This window comes from Pongo abelii, chromosome 1, assembly GCF_028885655.2.
Source record: "Pongo abelii isolate AG06213 chromosome 1, NHGRI_mPonAbe1-v2.0_pri, whole genome shotgun sequence".
Taxonomy (NCBI): Eukaryota; Metazoa; Chordata; class Mammalia; order Primates; family Hominidae; genus Pongo; species Pongo abelii.
In genome coordinates this window covers 118,078,746-118,092,661 of record NC_071985.2, presented here as the reverse complement: position 1 = coordinate 118,092,661, position 13,916 = coordinate 118,078,746, and the positions used below count along the sequence as shown (strand labels likewise).

General features: G+C 40.3%; 1 protein-coding gene across 2 annotated transcripts in view; it reads right to left on the bottom strand.

Annotated features, from left to right (window-relative positions):
* Positions 1-13,916, bottom strand: part of DENND2C (DENN domain containing 2C) — an 89,204-nt gene that overhangs the window by 62,893 nt on the left and 12,395 nt on the right. The window lies entirely within an intron of this gene.

The following is a 13,916-nucleotide window of genomic DNA, read 5'->3' as shown; positions in this document are numbered from 1 at the left end:
ACATGATTTATTATGTCCTCACTCTGCTATATTTTCTCCATAGAACTTATCATTTATCTGAAATTGTGTTATTTATTTATTTGTTTACTTCTCTCCATCACTGGAATGTAAGCTTTTTTACTACTGTATCCCCAGCACCCAGAAGAGTATGCACCATACAGTAATCCCTCAGTAAATATTTGTTGAATGAATGACAAAATCCTAAATATAAGAATGCTTAAAAGGAAAAGGCTTATGAAAAATTTGCAGTGCCTATTACTTTAAGTGCCTCCAATGATTTGAAGCTGCCCCATTTGTAGAATGGGGAAGCTTCTTAGAATAGTTAAAGAATATGAGTAACACCAAAATAACTTATTTAAATAATTCACACCACAATAAGAATGTTTTTTGTATATTTACTATTTGCCAAGCACTATATGCATAATCTCATTCAATCCTCATAACAATCCTTAGAGGAAGATATCTTCATTTTCTAGATGAGGAAACTGAGGCTTAGCAAGTTCAGATGGATTTCTAAGGTCATATACATTGTTACAACTTGAAAAGCGTAATTTAATAGCACATAACATACTACCTTCAGGATAGAAAGACATTTTGAGAAGGGGCAATTCTAAGTCAGGGGTCTCCAATGAAGAAAATAATTGATTTATATGTATTTATTTATAAATTGTAAACATAAAACTATGATAATATCATGAACATTATAAAGGACACTGAAACTAAAAATTTAAAGACATGAGATTTAAAAAATCATTTTACTAGTTTAAATTAGTAAAAATTAAATATGTAAAAGGAGGGTATAGTAACCATTTCATTCTCACTGAAGTTTAACTACAAATATTTTGAGTAAGAGCAATGTGATTAAATGTGGTTTTTTTTGATACAGTGATTCAAAGATTTAGTCCAAAACTCAGTTTATTTCAATACTTGGTTCTAAGGGTGTTATAGATCGAATCGTGTCCCCTGAAAATTCATATGTTGAAGTCCCAACCCCCAGCACCTCAGAATATGACTGGATTTGGAGATCAGGTCTCTTGAAAGGTAATTAAGTTAAAATGAGGTCACTAGGGTGGGCCTTAATCCAATGACTGGTGTACTTAGAAAAAAAGAGGAAACCTAGACACAGACAGATTCAGAGGGGAGACCATGTGAAGACACAGGGAGAAGACTGCTATCTACGAGCAAAGGAAACAGGCCTCACAAGAAACTTACCCTGTTGGCACCTTGATGTTAGATTTCTACAGCCTCCAGACTTGTGAGAATATCAATCTGTGATGTTTGAACCACTCAATCTGTGCTATTTGGTTATGGCAGCCCTAGCAAACTAATATAAAAGGCCACAGTAATAGAAAAAGGTAACTCACCACAAATACATGGAAGACAATGAAAGAAGAGTTTCACCGACTGAATCAGAATACTTATTTGTCAATTCTATTCACCTTAAATTAAGCAAGGATTTTTGTTGAAATTTGACTAGTAAATTTTCATCTTCTCTAATGTTTATCATCTGTACTTTCAAACTAACTGAACATTTAAAAATTTTTAACAAACTGATTCAAAATCTAAGTGTGTAGATAGGAGAGCTTTACAGATAACACATTCTTTGTTTTGGGCAACATTAAGTAACAATTGATATATTACGAAATATCAAATTCTGTCTGCAAATCGTATTTCTTTAGAAAAACAATTTCTCATTCTTTTTTTTTTTTTGAGACAGAGTCTCACTCTGTCGCCCAGGCTGGAGTGCAGTGGCGCCATCTCGGCTCACTGCAAGCTCTGCCTCCCGGGGTTCATGCCATTCTCCTGCCTCAGCCTCCTGAATAGGTGGGACTACAGGCACCTGCCACCACGCTTGGCTAATTTTTTTGTATTTTTAGTAGAGACGGGGTTTCACCATGTTAGCCAGGATGGTCTCGATCTCCTGACCTTGTGATCCCCCTGCCTCGGCCTCCCGAAGTGCTGGGATTACAGGCGTGAGCCACCGTGCCCGGCCTGTTATTCATTGTTAAAACATCATGTTTACCTCATAGGGACACACTGAACATGTTTAAGAGAATTTTTTGCTGACAACCACTTGTCATTACAGAAAATCAACAATTTTAGAACACTTTTCTTTGGAAAAGGAAAATGGTGTGATTTATTTTAAGTTTTGCAACTTTAAAAAATGCTTTTCCATAACGTAATCAGAAAACTAGTGTGCGATATATTTTCATGACTGTGACACTTCTCATTTTCAAACGATTATAATGATTCTATTATTTAAGATATAATCTGTAAATCCACCTACATGGACACATATGAACTGCTATATGTTGCAACAGCTAAAAGTGAACAAACAAGTGAGGATGTCATCGCCAACTCCGTTTTGTTTGAGGGAATGCCTACTCTTCCCTTGGGGATCATTCCTTATATAAAGTCTGATCCAGAGAAAGCACCAGTGTCAAACTGTATATTAAATATTTAGTAAAGCTTAATTTATTTTTAGATGAAAATGAATACAAGTAGCATTTCTAATGCTTTTTTCACATCCTAATGTACCATCTTGTGTACCTCTGGGAGATCATGAGTCCATAATAAGGTATTCTAACTTATACATGCATTAGCTTTAATGTTCGCCATTTCACCTAGGTAAACAGAGAATATTTAGGGCAGGCACGGTAGCTCGTGCCTGTAATCCCAGCACCTTGGGAGGCTGAGGTGGGAGGATCACCTGAGGTCAGGAGTTTGAGACCAGCCTGGCCAACATGGCGAAACCCTGTCTCTACTAAAAATACAAAAATAAGCTGGACGTGGTGGTGCATGCCTGTAATCCCAGCTACTCAGGAGGCCGACGCAGGAGAACTGCTTCAACTCTGGAGGCACAGAAGTTGCAGTGGGCCGAGATTGCACCACTGAACTCCAGCCTGGGCAACAGAGTGAGATTCTGTCTCAAAAAAAAAAAAAAAGAGAGAGAGAGAGAATATTCAGGGGTCTGCTAAAATAACCAGGTGGCCAAAAGTTGTATGAATATAAAATGTAAACAACCTTTTCCTTTGTTTACTCAGAAGAAGGAAGAATTATTTCTTTTTTAATTTTTATTTTTAACTGACCAATTCCAATTGTGTATGTTTACGGAGTACAATGTGATTTTTTTTTTGACAGAGTCTTGCTCTGTCACCGAGCCTGGGTGCGTGATCTTGGCTCCCTGCAACCTCTGCCTCTCAGGTTCAATAATCCACTATTGTACAACTTGGTGACAACAGTCTCTAATATTCTTCTGGTTTCTCAAGCCATTTAGTTGTCTTCTAAATCACTTCTTTATACTATTAGGTAACGTTTGTGAAAGGAATGCACTGCCACGTCTGGCTAATTTTTGTATTTTTAGTAGAGACGGGGTTTTGCCATGTTGGCCAGGCTGGTCTGTAACCCCTAACCTCAAGTGATCCACCTGCCTCAGCCTCCCAAAGTGTTGAGATTACAGATGTGAGCCACTATGCCTGACCTGTATAGCATATATTTTAAATAATTATTACTTATTAAGTGTTTACATGTGCCAGGCACTATGCTATGTATCTACTTTCATTACTACCTTTAATTCTTTCTGGTTTTTTTGTTTGTTTTTTTTTTGAGACAGAGTCTTGCTGTTGTCGCCAGGGCTAGAATACAATGGCGCCATCTTGGCTCACTGCAAACTCTGCTTCCCAGGTTCCAGCAATTCTCCTGCCTCGGCCACCTGAGTAGCTGAGATTACAGGTGCCCTCCACCATGCCCAGCTAATTTTTGTATTTTTAGTAGAGGCATGGTTTCACCACGTTGGCCAGGCTGGTCTCAAACTCCTGACCTCAGGTGATCCACCCGTCTCAGCCTCCCAACGTGCTGGGATTACAGGCGTGAGCCACCGCGCCCGGCCTTCATTTAATTCTTACAACAACCCTAACAGATAGTTACCATTACCTACAATAGTAGAAAGTTTTATTATTTTGTGAATGGGGAAGCTGAAGCTGAACTGGTTAATTACCCAAACTAACACAAACCTAGTTCTGCTTTACTCCAAAGTTTGTGCACTAAACCACTATATATTATATTACTTGTTAGTTGGTAGACGTAACAATAATATAAACTAACACAACAGGATGTCAATTGCAACTTTTCCTGTGTTCTCCGAGTTTCAGCAGGGCCTCAAAGGCCAAAACCAAAACAATAGGCATCGAATACCCCCATATTCTAAGAAAAGTGCAAGGCTTAGAAAGTGAGGTTGCCAAAAATTGGCTCTGCTGACATTAGCTCACTACCCTTAAGACTGTATAAGAGAAGAATTACAATTTATTAAACTGTGAGGATTACAATGGACAATAGAGAGGACTTCTTTAAGGAAACTAGATGGTGTGTTTCCCTGCCTCCTATAGGGAAAGAGGGATGTACCTCTTGCCTACCTCAAGACAGGGACTGAAACCTCAAGATAACCACTCAAAGTGCTTGAGGCATATCCCCAGACTTAGGGAAGTACAGAGACACAGGGACTGGTATCTGACTCCTACCTGGTGGATAAAAAGAGCTGACATGTAGCTAAATTTTAAAGACTGCTCAGGCACAACAGTCAAAAGAAATTTCAGCAGAAGTTCTACAAAATGCCACAGTGTGGAAAATGACATGTAAAACTAACTTTAATAACATTAAACTTTTAGAATTTCATTATATTAATGCAATGTTATTAACTGTCCATATAATTAAATAAAATGTCTCTTTTCACATAATTATCCTTTTTTTTTTTTTTTTTTTTTTGAGACAGAGTCTCACTCCTGTCGCCCAGGCTGGAGTGCAGTGACGTGATCTTGGCTCACTGCAACATCCACCTCCCAGGTTCAAATGATTCTCCTGCCTCAGCCTCCCGAGTAGCTGGGATTACAGGCGCCTGCCATCATGCCTGACTAATTTTTGTATTTTTAGTAGAGACAGGGTTTCACCATGTTGACCAGGCTGATCTCAAACTCCTGACCTCAAGTAATCTGCCCGCCTTGGCCTCCCAAAATGCTGGGATTACAGGTGTGAGCCATTGCACCCGGCACTTTTCACTTAATTATCCTTTTAAAAATCCCCTCCAAAGTAAAGAATAACTGTCCCAAACTAGAACTTTTCAGCTATACAAATTGCTTCAAAACAACTTTAATGTAATCTATAACCTAGTGTTTTCCTAGTGTTTTTGTTTTGTTTTGTTTTTGAGATCGGTCTCACTCTGTTGCCCAGAGGCATGGTGTGATCATAGTTTACTGCAGCCTTGACTCCCTGGGCTCAAGCAATTCTCCTGCCTCTGCCTCCCAAGTAGCTGGGAATACAGAGCATCCCACCACATCTGGCTAATTTTTAAATTTTTTTTTAATAGACACAGGGTCTCGCTGTGTTGCCAGGGCTGGTCTTGAACTCTTGGGCTCAATCCTCCTGCCTCAGCTTTCCAGAAGTGTTGGTATTATAAATTTTGAGCCAACACGCCTGGACAATAAAACCTAGTTTTTAAACCACAAATTCAAACTTGGTAAGTTCTTAGCAAGACATTGGAAAATAAAGGCAGCAAAATCATTACTAAAGTATTCAAAGGTTGAAGAAATTTTCCAAAAGCTAAAAAGAAGCAATAAAAAAAAAGTTTTAAAAGTCACAAAGTAATACTACAACTTTTTAGAAATTTTGAAAATAGAGGAAAGAGGAGAAAAATACCTGTAAGTCTACTACCTCCAACATGGTCACTGGGACATTTTGGTATATCTCGTTTTTGAAGCACATTTTTATACAGATGCAATTACAGTGTATACATAATTATACCCTGCTTTTTTTTCATTCAGAGTTATATAAAAAGATGCAATTTTGGCCAGGCTCAGTGGCTCATGCCTGTAATCCCAGCACTTTGGGAGACCGAGGTGGGCAGATCACCTGAGGTGAGGAGTTCGAGGCCAGCCTGGCTAACGTGGTGAAACCCTGTTTCTACTAAAAATACAAAAAATTAGCTGGGCATGGTGGTGCACGCCTGTAATCCCAGTTACTCAGGAAGCTGAGGCAGGAGAATCGCTTGAACCCAGGAGGTGGAGGTTACAGTGGGCTGAGATCACGCCATTGCACGCCAACCTGGGCAATAAGAGCGAAATTCTGTCTTAAAAAAAAAAGATGCAATTTTCAAGAATTTCAGACTACGGCTGGGTGTGGTGGCTCACGCCTGTAATCCCTGCACTTTGGGAGGCCGAAGCGGGCGGATCACGAGGTCAGGAGATCGAGACCATCCTGGCTAATGCGGTGAAATGCTGTCTCTACTAAAAGTACAAAAAAAAATTAGCCAGGTGTAGTGGCGGGCACCTGTAGTCCCAGCTACTCGGGAGGCTGAGGCAGGAGAATGGCGTGAACCCGGGAGGCGGAGCTTGCAGTGAGCTGAGATTGCGCCACTGCACTCCAGCCTCGGCGACGGAGCGAGATTCCATCTCAAAAAAAAATAAAAAAGAATTTCAGACTACAGACATAACAGGCTTTCTTAAGAAACACACATTCATAACGATGGTACAATGTAACTTTCTATTTCATTCTAAAGCTTAAAATCCAGAAGATGTATTTCTCAAATTTTCAAATGACATTCCAAAATTATATATTCTTCGCATATTTTATCTCATTTGACAATAAAAGAGCAACAAAAGTAAAACTGCAGTAACATGGATATTAAATACATCTCATATCCCTTACAGTGCCATTTAAAACACAGTAAGGGCATTAGCTGGGTGTGGTGGCAAGAACCTGTAGCCCCAGCTACTTGGGAGGCTAAGGCAGGAGAATCACTTAAACCCGGGAGGTGGAGGTTGCAGTGAGCCAATATCGTGCCGCTGCACTCCAGCCTGGGTGACACAGTGAGACTCGAGACTCCATCTCAAAACAAAACCAAACAAAACAAAACCAACAACAAAACATAGTAAGGGCTAAGCATGGTGGCTTACACCTGTAATCCCAGCACTTTGGGAGGCCAAGGCAGGAGGATCACTTGAGGCTAAGAGTTTGAGACCAGCCTGGGCAACACAGTGAGACCTTCCCTCTACATACACACACACACACACACACACACACACACACACACACACACACAGTCAAGTATGAAACATGTGCTTGTAGTCCCAGATACTCAGGAGGCTAAGGCAGGTGGATCACTTGAGCCCAGGAGCTGGAGGCTGCAGTGAGCCATGATTGTGCGACTGCACTCCAGCCTGGGCAATGGAGCAAGAATGCCTCTAAAAATAAAAAATAAAAGTAAAAAGTGCCTGTAATCCCAGCACTTTGGGAGGCTGAGGTGGGTAGATCACCTGAGGTCAGGAGTTCGAGACCAGCCTGGCCAACATGGTGAAACCCCATCTCTACTAAAAATACAAAAATTAACCAGGCATGGTGGCATGTGCCTATAATCCCAGCTACTTGGGAGGCTGAGGCAGGAGAATGACTTGAAGTTGGGAGGCGGAGCTTGCAGAGCTGAGATCACGCCTCTGCACTCTAGCCTGGGTGACAGAGTGAGATTTTGACTTGAAAAAGAAAAAGAAAAGTTATTACCAACTCTTCTTCCTGAACAACTTGGCCCTAATTAGGCAAAGCAGAGTAAGTAAGGTAGGCACACTTGCCTCATGCTAAGGAGCAAGGTAAGGGGAGCATCTGTGTAGGAGGGCTGCCTACTATGGAAGTATCAGGGCCTAAACAAGGTAAGGAGTGCAGTCCCACAGAGGGGTAGCCCAGCATGGGATGTGTAGAGCTTCAGCAGAATGAGGAGGGTATGCAGGCTGATAGATGGCCTGGTGCAGGGTCGTCAGAGTCAGGGCAAGATGAGGAAAGCATCCTAGGAGGGAGCCAACTGGCACAGAGTATTGGCAAGTGGACCTTGGGCTTGATTTCAGCTCCTTGGCTGGGTGCCTGTGTGTAATGCACAAACTACCCAATCAAACACGGCACCCTGACTGAATGCTATGCAACTATTAAAAAGGATGAGGTAGAGATCTGTACACAGATATGCAAAGATGTCCAAAATAAAAGTGGGGCAAAAGCAAGTGGAAAAACAATTTTCAATACACTTTTTAAAAAGGATACACATATATCTATATACTTGCTGTACATATACTTACATACAAGCCCTCCCCTCACACATGCACTGCAATAATGTGAATTTGAATGTTACACAATTGACTCTTATTCTCTGTCCAGCCCCCTTTTCTCAAATGTGGGGTGGGCAGGCTATAGTTCTCTTCCTCAAATCGTAGGAGGTGGGTAGTTAGGAAGCAATCATTTTCTGACCATTTGAACTTTTTCAATTCAGTATAGTAATCCCTTGTTATGTGTAGGGATTGGTTCCAGGACCTCCCTCGCATACCAAAACCCATAAAGGCTGAAGTCTCTTATATAAAATGGTGCCGAATTTGCATCATAAAACCTACTTACAACTTATAGCCTTTCATTTACTTTTTTTTTTTTTTAAAGAGGCAGAGTCTCCTCATTGCCCAACCTGAAGTGTAGTGGCTATTCACAGATACAATCATGGTGCACTACACCCTTGAACTCCTGGGCTCAAGTGACTGTCCCACCTCAGCCTCCCAAGTAGCTGGGACTACAGGCCCCATGCCTGGCTCTACCTCCCATATGCTTTAAATAATCTTGAGATTACTTATAATACCTAATGCAACGTAAATGCTATGTAAACTACTATTATACTGTATTGCTTAGGGAACAGTGACAAGCAAGAAAAAGTCCATACATGTTCAGTACAGATGCAACCATCCAATTTTTTCTGAATCTTTTCGATCCATGATTGGTTGTATCCACAGGTGCAAAATCCATGGATACAGAAAGCTGACTGTATATGATCAGTTGTACCAATAAAGTTTTTTTAACTTCACATCGGTACTTTTTTTTTTTTTTTTTTTGAGGCAGGGTCTCACTTTGTTGACCAGGCTGGAGTGCAGTGGTGCAATCTTGGCTCACTGCAGCCTCCACCTCCCGGGTTCAAGCGATTCTCTTGCCTCGGCCACCCGAGTTACTGGGATTACAGGTGTGCACCAACACACTCGGCTAATTTTGGTATTTTTTAAGTAGAGATCGGGTTTCATCATGTTACCCAGGCTGGTCTTGAACTCCTGAACTCAAGCGATCCGTCTGCCTCAGCCTCCCAAAGTGCTGGGATTACAGGTGTGAGCCACTGCGCCCAGCCTCCCATCAGTACTTTTTATACTATTAATATTAAACCATATTTTTAAAATGTTGTTTTTTCATTATCCTTATAACAAGACTCAAGATTTTTATAAGATTGAATTTTTTGGTCCCCACTTATTAAATTATGGTGGCTATGCAAGAAATTGTCAACAATGGTACCAGTGAGAGAACTTGGGGTAGGGAAACAAGTTATTTACTTTTTATTTTATAACTTTTTATAATGATTAAACATTTTGTGTTTTTTGTTGTTTTTAAATGTTAAAACAGGATCTGAATGGTGGAATAATGGACCTTTTAAGTGGTATTTGTTGTATTTTTCTATATTAAGTAAAACCCTAATAAATATTTTTTTAAAAAAATGAACACATATGATGATGCAGAGATATCACTTCCAATAATTTATCCTAATGAATTAAGTAGACAAATTCACAAAGATATACATACAAGAGGAGATTTAGAATATTATAAAACTGAGAATAAATTTCCAGTAGGTGATGATTAAATGTACCATGGTAAATCCATACCCTGAAATACGATGAAGTTATAACACGCTCATGATCTATTAAGTAAAAGAATGTTATAAAAGGTTGTGTAATATAAATTAACTTTAATCCGTATGAATAAATAGAATTTATAGTTAATATGGATATGCACCAAAAAGCTAACAATGATTATCTCTGGGTGATATAACTATGGTTGAATTTTCTTTTGGTTTATCTGTATTTTCTAATTATAAAAAATAAACACGCCAGACACGGTGGCTCACGTCTGTAATCCCAGCACTTTGGGAGGCTGAGGTGGGTGGATCACGAGGTCAGGAGATCAAGACCATCCTGGCTAACATGGTGAAACCCTGTCTCTACTAAAAATACAAATAATTAGCCAGGTGTGGTGGCGGGCACCTGTAGTTCCAGCTACTCAGGAGGCTGAGGCAGGGGAATGGCATGAACCCGGGAGACAGAGCTTGCAGTGAGCCAAGATCACGCCACTGCACTCCAGCCTGGGTGACAGCCTGGGAGACAGCCGTCTCAAAAAAATAAATAAATAAAAATAAGCATAAATCACTTTTATAGCATTTGTTTCAAAAGGAGATAACTTACTTTTTAAAGATTCATCAAATACTTATTGAACACCCACTTCATACAGAGTATTGCGAGAATTAAAACAGCAAGAACAGTGATTACACTTTATTAAATATTTTGTTAAATACTATGTGCCAATCACTTCAATCACATTATCACAATTAATTTTCATAGCAGCTCTTTGGGGTACTATATAAGATTAAGTTTTGGTACATACAACCGGAACTGGAAATAGCAAGTGGTTTAAGCAATACCGATGTTTGTTTCTCTGCCACCTAAAAAAAAAAAAAAAAAAAAAAAAAAAAGACAAAGTAGGCAGTCTAAGATGTCATCAGGTCCCCAGGTGCCTATATTTCTGCTATGCCACCCTCAACACATGGATTCTGTCTTCAAGATCACTTCATAGTTCACACACGGAGCTCTAGCTATTACATCTACATTCCAGGAAGCAAAAAGGAAAAATGCTCTATTTAAGCAGCCTTCCTGGAAGTCCCATATAACACTTTTGCTATGGCTTATTGACCAGGACTTAGTCACATGTACAAACTGCAAGCCAGGCTGGGAAATATAATCTTTAATCATTTTATCCTGCAATGTGCCTCAGGTAAACTACTGAGTTCTATTACTTAGAAGAATGGATATTAGATTAGGCAAAAAATCTCTGCCACAAGCAGGTATTATTATCCTCATTCACACACAGAAAACAGAGGTACAGAATCAAATGGTTAAATGGCAGAGCATAATTTGAAAGCTGTCTATATACCTTTCACTACACATTCTGTGTCCCATTAGAAAATTATATGCATGAAAATAAAATATAAGCACACTCACAGGACATTTATATATGATTAAAGGCAGTTTATTACTAAATGAGATTACTGATAGATGAGAACTCATCTAAAAAATGAACAAAACTAAGAGCGTATTCCTGGCAAATAGAACATCAGCAACAAATTATTTATGAAGCACCTATGATGCACCAAGGGTTTTCGAAAACCTATAAAAAAATATTTTTTGTTGTTTGAGATGGAGTCTCGCTCTGTTGCCCAGGCTGGTGTGCAGTGGCGTGATCTCGGCTCACTGCAACTTCCATCTCTCGGGTTCAAGCGATTCTTCTGCCTCAGCCTCCCGAGTAGCTGGGATTACAGGCGCCCACCACCACGCCCGGCTAATCTTTGTATTTTCAGGAGAGACGGGGTTTTGCCATGTTGGCTAGGCTGGTCTTGAACTCCTGATCTCAGGTGAGCCACCCACCTCGGCCTCCCAAAGTGCTGGGATTACAGGCATGAGCCACTGCGCCCAGCCTAAAGCCTGTAAATGTTTTAAAATGTAACATACATAAAGCACATAAAGTCCACCAATCTTATATGTACAGCTCAAATAACTTCTATATATGTATAAATATATATATATAAAATATGTATGTCATTCATATTGTATATGGCACTTGGTTTTTCTTCGTTTCAGTATAGTATTTCATTTAATGGTAATGCCAATATTTATTTATCCATTCTCCTGTTGATTGATATGTGGACTATTTCCAGGTATTGGTTATTACGAAGAAAGCTGTTCTAAACAATTTTTTTCCTTTTTTTTTGGAGATGGGGTCTTGCTCTGTCATCCAGGCTGGAGTGCAATGGTACAATCATGGCTCACTGCCAACTCAACCACCTGGGCTTTAAGTGATCCTCCCACCTCAGCTTCCCAAGTATCTGGGACCACAGGCATGTGCCACCATGCCTGGCTAATTGTTTAAAAACTTTTTTTGTAGAAATGGGGTCTTACTATGTTGTCCAAGCTGGTATTAAACTCCTGGCCTCAAGCGATCCTCCTGCTTCAGGCTCCCAAAGTGCTGGGATTACAGAAGTGAGCCACTGTGTTCAGCCCGTTATAAACATTCTTTTTCTTTCTTTTTTTTTTTTGAGACAGTCTTGCTCAGTTGCCAGGCTGGAGTGCAGTGGTGCGATCTCGGCTCACTGCAACCTCTGCCTCCCGGGATCAAGCGATTCTCCTGCCTCAGCTGCTCAAGTAGCTGGGACTACAGGCACGCACCACCACACCCAGCTCATTTTTTTGTATTTTTAGTAGAGACAGAGTTTCACCATGTTGGCCAGGATGGTCTCGATCTCCTGACCTTGTGATCTGCCCGCCCTGGCCTCCCAAAGTGCTGGGATTACAGGCATGAGCCGCCACACCCAGCCTAAACATTCTTACATGTATCTTTGATAGACACAATCACACTTCTTTTGGGTATTACCTAGGAGCAGAATTGCTGGGTTATAAAATAGGCATATGTTTCGGGGTTTTTTGATTTTTGTTTTTGAGATGTAGTCTCACTCTGTTGCCCAGGCTGAGTGCAGTGGTGCAATCTTGGCTTACTGCAACCTCCACCTCCTGGGTTCAAGCAATTCTCCTGTCTCAGCCTCCTGAGTAGCTGGGACTACAGGTGCCTGCCACCACACCTGGCTAACTTTTGTATTTTAGTAGAGATGGGGTTTCTCCATGTTGGCCAGGCTGGTCTCGAACTCCTGACCTCAGGTGATCTGCCCACCTCGGCCTCCCAAAGTGCTGGGATTACAGGCCTGAGCCACTGCACCTGGCCAAGTAGGCATATGTTTAACTTAAGTGGACACTGCCAGAGTTTTCCAAAGAGGCTGTACTAATTTACACTCTCACCAGCAATATATGAGGTTGCAGTCACTCCTCAGTCATACTGGAATTGTTAGTCTTTTTAATTTTAGCCATTCTGGTATGTAGTAGCATCTCACTGTGGTTTCCATGTCAACTTTTCAAACTCATTTGTTTCTTTTTTTGTTTGTTTCTTATCATACCATATTTATTTTATTTTTTACCATTATATTTTATTTTTTAAGATTATTTTTATACATCATCATGTTCTGTTGGAATTGAGCTTTATAAACTCCAAAACATTGGTAATCAAGCATAAGTCAGTTCTCAGACATTTTAGGTAAGTCCTCATGTATCACAGATGGCAGTTTAAGTCATGAAAGTAGACAAAAGATGGTAGAAGTACTATCAATGTGTGGAATCATGGAAGCCAAAGGAAGAGACTCTATCAAGAAGGAAAGAGTGGTCAACAATGACAGATACATTGTCAAAAGGTCAAGTAAGATAAAAACTGGAGTGTCTGTTGGTCATTAGGACTTGGACAAGAGCAGGTTCAGTGGCATGGAGGCTGAAGGAAAATAAGTGAATTGAGAACTGGATGAGAAAAAAGAATGCAAATATCAACTGTAGACAATCCATTCAAGAAGTTTATCCAAATAGGCAAGTAGACAATAGAGTGGAGCTGGACAGGAATGTGAAGTCCAGGAAATCTTTCTAAACTTGTTTCTTATACAAGTTTAATCTTGTTTAAACACCAGTGGGAAGGAGTCACTAAAGAGGAGGGAAGAAAAGAAACAAGGGTATAAAGCAAAGACCTCAAGAAGGAGAGAGAGCATGGGCCTCCAATGGGACCTGGAAAGATTATCAGCATCTGCCAGGAAGAGGGACAGGTCTTCCACTGGAACAGAAAGTAAATGATAAAAGAAAGATAAGAGTGCAGGTAAATTTCCAGGTTTAGGGGCTATACACTGATGAACTTTCCATCTGATGGCTTCTATTTTCTATTTTAACAGCCAC